The following is a 12,905-nucleotide window of genomic DNA, read 5'->3' as shown; positions in this document are numbered from 1 at the left end:
TATTTCTTTGGAACCAGTAGTTCCTAAGATTAACGCATTCAACCAAACACACGCTTCAGCTTTACAATATAAGTATGGAAGTAAAGATAGCAACATAATATATTCACAATCGTAAATCTCGCTACTTTCATAGAACACTGCCATGAATCATATATCTATGCTTGGCTTAATTTTTGCTTTGGAGCTCTAAAATGTTGTACGTAATATATATAGTATGTGTAATATACGGACATATGGAGAAATTATATATCTTAGGAAAGAATGGAATCCGGCGTTAGGTTACGCCTTTCAACACACAGTGTCTGGATATTGGCTGAAAAGTGTAATGTCAAACGACATGCAGAAGATATAGTCGCACCCAAACAGTGGATTACAAATTTTTTACAACTCATCTAATATGAGTATCAAATGAAAGGGCTTGATTTTTAAAAACACTATAAAAAAATCTAGAAAGCTTGTTTTTAAAAACATTTTTAATTAATATTTTATTTAAGTACATTTTATTAATTGGAAAGATTTTTTTAAAGACATATATTTGTTAATAAAAAAATAACTGGTTTAACACACTAATCCGCCTTACTGTCGCCGAATGTTATTGTCAGATTTGCTATAATCATATCAACGAAAGCTGTTTATTTTGACGTGATGATAATGATGAAAGCGTAACAATCATTATTTATCACTATGGCTTAGTTGGTGTATCTTTGACTGAGTGTATTGGTCGTGAGTTCAAATTCATAGTAGGTACAGTGTAAATGTGAGCGTAATGGCTATGGATTTCAACTTGGACTATATGTGCAGTAGAAAAGCTTGAAATATTTTTTTATATACGAACATGGTTAATGAAAATCTACAAAGCCTTAATATTAAACTATTTTTTTTAATAATTAACCACGGCCGTATATGAAAAATATATTTTAAGCTTTGACGGGCTTTGATGTTAATAAGAACAGGCGATATATATTTTTTAGCTTCTCGGCGTATTCCGCACATTGCAAGGAAGGCAGACCGAACCTGGGAACCTAATGTTAAGACACTCCGTTCCCATTAAGATTCTTCCGTTCCCAACTTTCCGTCGAATTCTTCAGGCACTGTATGGTGAGTGGCTTTGCATCGTTACCAGAGCGAGAAAATAAAAATATTAAATAATTAATTTCCCTGAGTGGGAATCGAACCCATAACTATCGCGTCTACAGTCACTTGAGCCGCTGCGCCTCTACGGCTCTATTTAAATTTAATTAAAAAGTATAATTTAATATATTTTATTTGTTTGACCTTTGCCTGACAATGATTAATACGTCAAAGTGCAACATTTAATTTATTAATTTATTTATCTAGATCGAAAAATCATCATATGAATAGGTGCATCCGGTAAAAGATTGTTTTTTATACGCAATATTAGAAGACAAACAAAGATTTCAATGCCATAGTAGCTTCATGCTGTATTCCACACAGACCAGAGTAGGCAGAGGGAACCTGGTAACCTAGATTTATGACCCTCCCCCATTCAGATACTTCCGGTCCCCACACTTCCCATGACGTCATAATATTAATATATTTTTTTATAGTTTAAGAGAACCAGGTAATAAAACAATCCCTTGTCAATTTCCTACCCAATTATGACATATTGCGTGATATTGAAACTTAACGCCTCAAATTTTATTAACATTCGATTCAAGTGGGAATCGAACCCATAATAATCTCGTGTACACTTAATCCCACTATTTCAATATTGTAATATAATTTCAAGAAAATATACGAGTTCTTGTATAGATATTGTAATCTATTGAAATTATAAGATAAATATGTATGTAGCATTTTAGCCTCCCACATTGCGTGATATATCATAACCGGAACTAGTATTGAATCCCATATATTTTATCATTTCTATGCGTCTAGTGCTATTCTTGTGTTATAATGAAAAACAGGGATCGTGGCGCAGCGGGCAGAGCGGGTTGCGGGTTCGATTTTCACTCGGGTAGTGGATTTTTAGGTTCACGCTAGAAGCTAGTATTATAGCTTTTGCGGAATACACAAAGTACTTCAGGCAAAATGAAAAAGTGAAAATTTAAGGTATTCTATACAAAAAAATATTACAAATTTATATTTGTAAGCAAATTCATACAAAATGGAAAATTGAATTATTGGTTATACCTACGATAATACACATATATAGTTTTCCTTATGGATTTCACTGACGTTACAGCGAGCGAAACATACCATTAGCGAGCGTAGAAAGTAGTGGACGAAGTCGAAGCTATAACTCTAATTCTTATCTTTTACTTTGTTCTCAAATAAAAATTATTACATATATAATATTATAATTATAACTATAATGAGACAAAGTTTCGTAAATTCGTCATTATATCAAGTGAACTGTTCCAGGTCGCGGTGTTATGTCATCGTACTATCAGATCTAACCTAGATTCTTCAGACCTAAGGCAAATTGTAGCATTGTAGCTCGTTATATCCTGATTGTTGAAGAAATATTTAATTAACCCTGTGTCATTAAATTACTTACGTATTCACTTTTATCTGACTGAAATAACTACATATTGGTTTTATAATGTAAATAAAATAGTGATGCTGTATTCTGCAGATGGCAGAGTAGGCAGAGAAAACCTAGTAGACACTCCGTCAAATTCTTATCGCCACGACAGCTTTGAAAAATAAACAAAATGTCACAACCTCCCATTTACAAGTAGGTTAAAAGGGCTTTAAGAACATTAGAAGAGAAGCCTTGCCAATTTGACCTCGATCCATTTTTGCGAGAAAAAGTTTCAACTTCAAAAAGCTGACACCCAATAAGCAGCTTTTGACATGAATAGGTACGCGTTTTAGAGGAATGGCACGTTCAATTTAAGTGGCATTCTTATAACAAATGAAAAAATATTTTAAGTTCGACGAAGTGGAGTCTATACTTCTAGTTAAAAACAAAATAGTGATAGAACACACCTACAAATCTAAATCTCAATTTTTTTAAAACTTTTATTAAGTTTTTAAAGTTAAAAGATTATGTCCATATCAATTTAATAATAGATTGATTTAATCAATTTAAAAACTACTTATCTCCATAATAAATTTTATTAAAATCGTTTCAGTCCTTTTTGATAGAAATATGCCTGCAAAAAATGCCTAAGCCTTGAAAGTTAAGGAAAGTCGAGTACAAAAACAAGTGTTAAAGCATCTATCCCATTACATCGTAACTGGTTTTGCGATCTTCAATGTACGGTCGGCATAATTATATATGGTGATTGCGTAAGCCGGTCTACTGTTATTAGTTTTATCGGCTTATTACTTTACATTCTAGGTAGGGATAGCAAAAAATATATATTGCTCTTTGATTTTAATCTATCGAAATCTATAGGTAAATCTATTGATGTTGCTGAACAAAAAATGTTTAGCTTCATTCTGTATCTGTATATATAGCAGAGTAGACAGACAACCTAGTGTTAAGACACTCCGTTCTCATTAAGACATTTCCATTCCGCACTTTTCGTTGCCTCTTTGCCTCGTTGCCAGAGCGAGGAAATGAAATTATAAAAAAAAAATCATTCTCCCGAGTGGAAATTGAAATGTGGGAGAAATTGCTATATAAAAAAAACGATATCCTTGCTTTTTTTGGCATCACTACTTCCAGCTTTATTCAAAATCAACGATCTTATATTACCAATTCGATAGTAGTACGTAATTTGCTATAAAACTAAAACAATATAGACGTACATACATACATTTATTCAGTGCATAGATTGGTTACATAATAGTGTAATATATTGTTTAATAGCGGCAGGTGTGGTGGGCTGCTAAATTCAAGCTGAGGTTATCCGTATATAAAATTAATTTGGTGTTGACGTTCGTATACTCGTATTTTGTTCAGGCCGTTTTGGCGGTGGCATTGTCTGGGTGTAAGCGTGACAATCGTGGGTTCAATTTCCTGTTGAGAAAGAGGTATTTTTTATCCCTTCGATTTGGTAAGCGCGGCGTTAAGTTTTGTCACACGTAATGCGTCGAAAATTGGGCGGAAAGTAGAGAACAGAGCTTTCGATCTACTCTGCTTGCTATACGGCAAAAATCTTGAAGTTGCTTTTTACTGCTGTGTGAAGCCGAAATAGATTATTATACTCAAATATTATCCAATTCCAACAATGACACATACTCGTATGTCAAACTTATTTTCTTTGAAGTCGGTTAAAACAAGTGAACATTTACGCTAGCAACCAAACTTCCTTTCTAAACAGTACAAATAATAAATTACATACATACTTGTATTAGGACTGGCATTTTTTAGTTTTTTTTTGACAGGTGGTCAATCACCTTGACACAAAATGAAATTTATTAAACGTGTTTTAGAAATATTGATTAGTAGGTATGTTATACATAATATGTGTACCTACCGACAAAATTGTAAATTACAATTTACGAGTTAGGTACTAGTTGTAAATCTAATACAATTTAATTGCTTTTAAATTTTGATTGCCATTTAATATAGTAAAGCTTTAAGCTGTTCCTCTGCCTATCCTGCTGAAAAAAAAGAATTTAGAGTTGAAAAATACATACCCGTGTTGTCGAGTTCTCCAAAGTATTAAATCTGAAAACAATAAGAACATTTATAAAGCATGAGATATGTACCCCTTATAAAATAACTAGCGACCCCCTTGCGGCTTCGCCCGCTTTTACTTGGATTATTCATATAATGTATGTTTGCAAAGCACTTAAGATAATGTGAAAATTAATTAAACCCTAATGCAACCCGCATTTTCGTAGTTTCAATAAGGATTTTCCAATTGTTTTACACAGCAAGGATTTTTTAGTAGGTACCGTAATTTTATATCTGTGATACTAATCTTTTCAAGTACTTATTAAAATATATTTAAATTACTATTTTTAGATAGTTAAATGACATTAAATAATACATACAACATACACACTCGAATCATCCAATACGTGCAAACGCATCTAAATCTTCGTTGCTATAAAGGCAGACGGGTTTTTTTTTTTCGAGCTTGTGGTTAATGCTGAAGGGGGTATTCTGTCCCTGATGAAAAGCAAGCAGTACGTGGCTGCCTGTGACGAAAATTAAATAGAATGCATCGGCCGGGAATTGAACCCGGGCTGCCCGCGTGGCAGGCGAGCATTCTACCACTGAACCACCGATGCGTGTAAGGCAGGCGGGCGCGGCGGACTCGCTTGTATAAGCATAACGTCGCGAGGCGCGTTTCGCAGCAAGGATTTTTTGATATTATAACAACTTCTAAAGTACTTATTAAAATGAAAAACAGAAAAGACAGTTTTGATCTACATTAAATGGCCAACGTAACTAATATACTTATTTATATGCTGAGAGTAAGGGATAAGTGAAACTTGAGTAACATACAGTTGATGTGTGAACGGCGTGATGTGTCAATAATTAAATGGGTTTTTCTCTAAAACTATTCGCAATTTCGAAATAGTTTAAAAGCAAATTTTATCTTCGTTTAACGTAGAAATTTAATAAAGTATTTTAAAGGATAAGGATTAATACCATTATGGAAAAATATCCCTCACAATAAAAAATATATTGAAATTACAATTTTTAGACAGAAATATGATCACTACACGTTATCCTTAAAAAAATCGAATATGCTGTCCCGGACTTTTTTGTAGATCTTATTAAGAGGAACAATACTCCAGTACATTATTTTCATGTAGTACTTACCATTAAAGCAGCGCATGCGCGAAAGTGTCTCAACGGGTAGGACTTTATACACATTTATCGTATTTATGTTAATTTACATAAGAATCTACAAATAATAAACTATATATAAACCTTCCCTGAGAAATACTCGACCTAATGGTGAAAACCGCATCAAAATCCGTTGGGTGGTTTAGAAGAAGAAGAGTTAGAAAGTTCAGACAGACACGAAAAGCGACTTTGTTTTATAAGATATAGGATTAATACTCGCATCTCTATCTTTAAAAATATATTTAAAAATGGTGTCGAAATAAACTTAACTTAACTAACTTAACTTATATATATACTATATATATTGTATAGAATACACAATATTCACTTTCACTCGTCCGCCCTTTCTATAAGAGACAATGGTAATTGTATGGCTAAATGCTATGACGCGCGTGAACTGTGAAATTGGACACTTTTCATCTTGCCTAGGTTTCATTTTCTAGTGTATTTTATTTCTTTTGTTAACTTAAAAAGCTTTTTCAAAGAGAAAAATTATATGAAATATGTTACTATTTTAGTTAAGTAACATTATGAACGTTGCTTAGCGTGACTAAAAGAGCATAAACTTGAATTTCTTAGGGGATTTTTTTGTTTATTTATTTTTTTAGATTCAAGCTTTGTCCCGCACATTGTAAAGTAGGCGGCGGGATCCTGGAAACCTAGCTTCTTCCGTTCCTCAATTTCCGCCGAATTCTTAAGGCATTGCGTGACTAGTACTGAAATTTAACGTGCGTTTTGCCTTGTTACCAGAGCGAGAAAATGAAGACATCAAATATTTAATTTCCTCGAGTGAGAATCGAACACACAACCTGTCGCGTTTACAGTCCCTGAGCCACGACTGGCTGCAGGCGGAGCAATTTTGTACGTTTATAATATAGCTGATAAAAAGACAATAATTAAACTTAAACGTTGCTTGGTCGATGCATGCACAGTTACACCTTTTAGTGTGCGTGTGATGGACTAAACTCTCTTTGTGTCTAACATAATAGAAGAGTTAAGATGCTCTATGAAAATTGAATCTTGTCAGCAAATATAAAAATGATCGTATTACGTTAAATTAGACTTTTAAAAGATTTGATTATTATTTAATTTGCACTGTAACAGCACCAATTGCGTCAAACCAAAAATCGCATTAAATCAACGCCTTCTACTCGTACATGCAAAACTATTATGTAATGGCATTATGATGCAAGTAAAATAGCGTCTGATTCAAATGCAGTGGTTTAGGTTCGTTCCCCATTTGGGGGAGGTTTATATTTAAAAAATCAATTTTAATATTTATGCAATATTTTTGAATACTTTTTGAATAAAACTAAACTTGATCTTCTTTCTTATTCGATCATCATTTTATATTATTTTTGTTTTATATTAAAAAAAACTGATGCATATTCATTGCTTTAAAAGTAAAATTTTAATTTGAACCTATGTATGTAGTTTTTTGTAATAAAAAACCGATCAAGTGCGAGTTGGACTTGCCCACTGAAGGTTCTGTGAATATTTCTTGATTGTGGTTCAACAGAAAGTACCTACAACTTACAAGAGTAAAGTAATGTAAATTTGCGGCCGTGTGCGCTTAAATGGTTGTAATGGTTTATTTTTCTGGCATATACTCTTAGATTTCTATTTTTCAGATTTTTCCCTTCAATTATACTGAACGTTTTTACTTCTTTTTAATTTCCATAATTGTAAGTCAATTGGAATTGGATAGGGTTGACTTAGAAGCTTATTTTTTTGTGTTCCTTACTATATATCTGAATATTTTATTTACATTTCTTCTTCTAGAATTTGAGAAAAATGGCCTTGACTGGCGGACGGACAACAAAGTGATCCAGTGTTCCGATTTTTTCTTTTAAGTTGCGGAACCCTAAAAATCGTATGTTGATGCGCAAGTTCTTGCTCTTTTCATAAGGAAAATATAACGAATAACTTAAGAATAGTGATATAGCTGAGTCATTCGACCGTTGCCCTCTTCATCTATTATGAAGGTGATATAATAATTTAGATTACTTGTTGATTTTGTTAGTTTGTTTTAATAGCAGTACCTAATTTAATGTATCTTTTCACGCTTCACGCCATATCCCGCATATACCAGCGTAAGCAGAGAGGACCTAGTGTCAAAATATTCTCCGCTTTCTGTCTGAAATTGAGACATTGCGTATTGAGTGACGGAACTTAACGCAACACTTTGAGTGCCTCGATAAATGGAATATTTTACATTTTCTACATTTTTACATATTTTAATTGAAACTTTTTAGCCGAATCAATTGCGTATATTTAGTTATATTTTTAGAAAACGTTTCGAACATTTTGCCCTTGCCTTTGGTCACGAGTAGACTGAGCAGGTGGTGATATGGATGCCACCTAATGCCGAAACATCGGGTTTCCAAAAAATCCTACGCGAAATCCGGTTAGAGTTTCGTTCAAAATAGAGTGAGAGAGACCTATCAAACACAAAAAATCAATTCGAATAGTTCCTAAGATTAGCTCTTTCAACCAAATAAACTCTTTAGCATTATAATATCACTACAGATAAATAAAAGCTCTTTACAAATGCGGATGTTGCATAGAGATCAATCACTCCATTCTTTGTGATAAGTGATGAAATATTATGTCTGTTGGAAAACTAGCTAAGAGTATTTCGTTTCTGTCACAAATGATAGTGGAAGCTCTGATAAGAAACGGTTATTTATGTTCAACTGTTCGAAATACCGTTATGGTCTAATGGAAGATGTGGTTGATAGCTAAACGAGGTGTTCGTAGGTTTAAGTTGGGAAAAATTAAAAAAAACTAAATTTTAGGGAATTATAAAATAGAGTCTGGCTGTAAGCAAGATGGTTGTGAGTTCGATTCCCATTATAGCAATGGTTATATGTATTTTCTTATTTCCATTTCTTTGGCACACAAATTGCTATATAACGCGTAATATCTCAAAAATTCGTAACACCAGGTTTTGACTGCTGAACCTGCTATATGCGGAATACTGCGAGAAACTATAAAAATCTCCCTCTATTATCCTTTATTCAATACATGAGTTCTCTAAAGACTCGAAAAGTGTTGAAATCACTGCTTTTTGAATCTTCAAGGATACACCAAAGAATTATTTTTTAATATTCAATTCCATTTCAATTCAATTCAATAATTCCCTTATTGAGAGTCTATACTATAACCATCAGATGGCAGCCATTGCTCGACTCCAATTGATTAAACACATCTTAAATCCGTTTAAAAGTCGTTTTATAAAAGATTATTCAAAATATATCTTTATATGAATTATTAATAGATTATCGAGTGAGCATTGTAAGCAAATTAACTATAATATAAAGCGAAGTTGATTGACTCGCCTCTGAAGTGATGTAATGTATCAGACAATAATAAACGTATAATAATAAATACAGGTATTGTATGTACGTTACTATTATTAATAACCTCTACGATTTATTCATTTTATATTAGTCTAGAGTTATTTATTTAAATATAAGGTTATACCAAAAAAACAACAAGCGGCGTTGAGTACCGCCTTTCAAACCGCCCGAAATAGTATAGAAAGTGGGAAAAGGATTTTTGCATTAGGTTTCAATTGTATCCACCATATATCACGGTGTATCTTAACACTACGTTCCCTTTCCTCCCCTAGCAGTAGGTTTTTGTTGCCTTTTCTGCTATTGTACGTGATATACCTCGTTTTCTTTTAATGAATTTTATTAATTATACATAGAGAGCTGGCGAGGGATTTGGTTGAACCTTCTCCGTTCTTAGTGGTAAATATATAAAAAAAACGAAAACTTTCAACAGTAAAATACTAGCTTGTTGAACGGTATTCAAGCCTTTCCGAATGTCATACTGACCCGGCAGTGACTGTTGCAACACTGTCACACTTAATTTTGAATTAAAGTAATTTATAAAAAAAATATTTTAAAAGAATTTAATCAAGCTATATATAAATAATATTTTGAAATATTTGCTATTTTTCTAAGCTAAGAGAGTTATCTCTTTCCTGTATATAGCAGGATAGAGAGATGGAACATAGTATTAAGAGACTCTCCGTTAAATTTTTGAGACATTACGTGTTGAGTGGCGGATGTCTATACCATTCTGCATACCAGAGCAAGAAAATAAAAAAAAAACATTACCACAACTAGGAATCGAACCGTTTACCCCAGTATGCGCCACGCTTACGTCTGACTGTAAACGCTGGTTCGATAGTTGGGTCGAGCCCACTATGGGGCGTGAAATATTTGAATTTCCTTGCTCTGGTAATAAAAAAAATGGGCGGAGTTAAATTACACGATTCAACACGCTATCGCACAAAAATTAAGTGTAAGCTAAAAAAATAAGGCAATCACATACAAACAACTAGTTTAGTATAGTACTCGTAACATTACAACACCGAACACACATACATACATACATATATACATGTATCTAGACATTATTGCGAAACGACAGACTGACGGCAATTTGCTCTGATCAATATCAATTTATATAATAAGTTCTCAATGTTATACGCGTGTTAATATTTAACGCCTTTTGTTTTTTTTTCTTCTTTATTTATAGAATAGTATTTTAAAATCTCTAAATAAACTCTAGCTTTACGCTTTTTCTCGTATAGCAGAGTTGGGAGAGAGAACCTAGTGTTAAGACATTCTGTTCTCGATTCTTTTCTAATTTTCAACGCAAAAACGCAACGACAGTCTCTGCTCCATTATACTGCATTATAATATGTATTTGATTGATGGGTGCAGGTTAAATATCAGTTGAATTATAAACAAATCTAAAATCACAAGTAATATTTTTAATATACCTAAAAATTTGCACCCATTTCACTTATTTCGTGCAAAATCGAAAATATTATGTATATTATTTAATAAAGTATTCTTTTAGTGCATATTTAAAAAATATATATTATAGCGCTAAGAAAATCTCTCTAATATTAATCTCAAATATTCCTAAAAGGATTTGAACTGACAATCTTTGTAATTAATCAGTCTTATCTGGTATTTTCATTTTAAAAACGACACATGTTGAGTTGCTAATGAGCGAAGAAAAATGTAGTGAAAATCGAACCCAGAACCGTCGCCTTTACAGCATAATTAAATAAACATTAATTAATAAAATATTTACACATCAACATATAAATACTTATAAATACATATAAATATGATACATTTTTTACGCGACGCTTAGATATAAAGTTACCGACTTTATAGAAAGTGAGCGTGCCCTACATAACCACGTGGCTACATTGACCGAGTTAAGTTACTTGTTTTACACTTAGTTACCTACAGTGGTTAGTTAAAACCATAGTTAAATAGAACCAATCTAGTTAACCGTTAACTTTATTTAACTTTTACCGTAAAAAACTTGTTAGTACATTTCATTTATAGTTAAAAGGTTCATTATGTAGACGCTATTGTAGCTCAGTAGTATACGTTTATAATTATAGTCTATATTATTGTCATGGATTCGATTCCTACTCAACAAAGAAAAATATAATTAGTCGCGTTGAACAATTCTAATAATAAATATTTACTCTCATCTATATATATATAAAATCGAAAGGTCACTCACTCATCACGAAATCTCAGAAACTACATGTACTAGGAATCTCAAATTTTCCATAGGAGTTATTTATAGGACGTAGGTGCTCGTTATGGCGGGAATTTGGAATATTCGACTTCTAAGGGGTTGTTTTGGGGTTGAAAGTTTGTAAACTTCGTTACTACAAATTCTAGGGTGGTGGAGTGGATGGATGATACATGGTCCTCACTTATAGGCCGTAGGTACTCATGGAGACAGAAATTAATAATAACGTAGTACACGCAGGCGAAGCCGCGGGCGGGCCGCTAGTAATATTAAAAAGCTGAAGAGTTCCAATTGAAAAAAATATATATATTTATTGTATAGTCCATTTATCAATAAAGGCTATAGGCTATTCGTCACGTTAATCGTTCCAATATAGCCATTTGTATCTGTTATCAAAGTTACTTCAGGCACTTAGAATGTGTCATGTGTGTCATAACTCTTACCTAGTTATTTCATTTTCATGTCAAGGCTAGTGTAAATATAACGAACCTCTTCCTCTATGAAGTCGGTTAAAAATTAAACCACATTGCACATTTATTTTATCCCGTTAATAAGTTAAATTTTAAATGCCATAATAAAATATTCTTATATAATTAAAACAAATGATTAGGGTCAAGTTACGGCGTATAATAGTTTAGATGACAGCTCATTTACTCTAGTATTTAGTATGTGATATAAATTATTATGACACTGTTATAAGCATCTTAGTTAGGTGGTACCGTTATTTTAAATTTTAGTTAGGTGGTACCGTTATTTGGAGTTTTGTTAATATTATTATTATATTTTTTTCTTATTTTTAACACTTTCAGTTTTTGTACCTTCTACGTAAAATCGAAAAGTTTTTTTTAACTTCACACTGTATCCTGCATATAAAAGGGAAGGCTGAGGGAACCAAGAGTTAAATCCGTTCCCAACGTACAAGAAAATGAAAAAAATTAAACATTTTATGCTCTCGAGTGGGAATCGAACCGACAACCGTCAATTTAGTAGTCAACACTTGTAGCACTGCGCCACGAAACTCTCAAAAGAAATTAAAAGTTTATATAATCAATCCCATTTAACACAAGTGACCTATTGGCACTAAAATAAAAGCAAATCTCGATTTAATGATACCAAGGTCTCTACCATCACGTTGTCGTTCACTGTCAACCTACTGACATTCCATACTAGTTATAAACAATGGCTTAGAAATTCATGATGAAATTAAAATATAAGTATTATTTAATGATAAAAATCTTATTTTAATCACATATTATATCGGTATAATGGATTAATGACAGTGGGAGCAGGTTGCAGATTACAGATTGCTAGAGAACTATTGGCCGACAACTGAAAGAAAAGAAAAAGAAAGAAAAGAAAAAAGAAGAGAGAGAAAGAAAATAAAAGAGAGAAAAGAGCTGCCTTTAGAAACAAACTCTTCAGCTTTATAATATTAGTATAGATGAACGCTTATGTACCTACTCGTAGTTTACCATGTACAAAGAGATTTGAAGCACGCACTGATGCTGGTCCAGAATCTAAGTAGAAAACTTATGGGTAAAACTGGAAGAAAGTCTTCAAAATTACTAAGCAGAAGATACCTCGGATGCTTATGCTATGT

General features: G+C 32.7%; 1 protein-coding gene across 2 annotated transcripts in view; it reads right to left on the bottom strand.

The window, feature by feature from the left end:
• sano (CABIT domain-containing protein serrano) overlaps window positions 1-12,905 on the bottom strand; it is a 72,792-nt gene that overhangs the window by 43,620 nt on the left and 16,267 nt on the right. For both annotated transcript variants that reach the window (XM_085190941.1, XM_085190942.1), the window contains exon 3: window positions 4,558-4,588. The gene's annotated coding sequence lies outside the window, so the exon portion shown is untranslated. The remainder of the gene's footprint in view (window positions 1-4,557; window positions 4,589-12,905) is intronic.

Source organism: Heliconius melpomene, chromosome 10 (genome assembly GCF_056956725.1).
Source record: "Heliconius melpomene rosina isolate 202511_hmr_F chromosome 10, ASM5695672v1, whole genome shotgun sequence".
Lineage (NCBI taxonomy): Eukaryota > Metazoa > Arthropoda > Insecta > Lepidoptera > Nymphalidae > Heliconius > Heliconius melpomene.
Note: the sequence above shows the minus strand (reverse complement) of the source record. Positions and strands in the feature narration are given on the sequence as shown.